Source organism: Myotis brandtii, unplaced genomic scaffold (genome assembly GCF_000412655.1).
Source record: "Myotis brandtii unplaced genomic scaffold, ASM41265v1 scaffold29, whole genome shotgun sequence".
Taxonomy (NCBI): domain Eukaryota; kingdom Metazoa; phylum Chordata; class Mammalia; order Chiroptera; family Vespertilionidae; genus Myotis; species Myotis brandtii.
Window position 1 is genome coordinate 2,172,242 of NW_005361075.1, and position 230 is coordinate 2,172,471.

Genomic DNA, 230 nt, shown 5'->3' on the forward strand with positions numbered 1-230 from the left:
GTGAACTAAAGGACAAAGGCTGCATATGCTGGGAGAAAGCAAAGAATAAAAGCCATGCTTACAGACCACTTCATATGGGGCCTACACTGTTATATGCTAGCTATGCATTAGCTCATTTAATCCTCACAACAAATTTTTTTAAATCTTCACCCAAGGAGATTTTATTAATGAGAGAGAGAGAGAGAGAGAGAGAGAGAGAGAGAGAGAGAGAGAGAGAGAGAGAGAGAGGG

At 40.9% G+C, this 230-nt stretch overlaps 1 protein-coding gene across 1 annotated transcript in view; it reads right to left on the reverse strand.

Moving 5' to 3' along the window:
- The window catches only part of KRT7 (keratin 7, type II), a 17,535-nt gene that overhangs the window by 10,624 nt on the left and 6,681 nt on the right, over window positions 1–230 (reverse strand). The gene's annotated exons all lie outside the window — the stretch shown is intronic.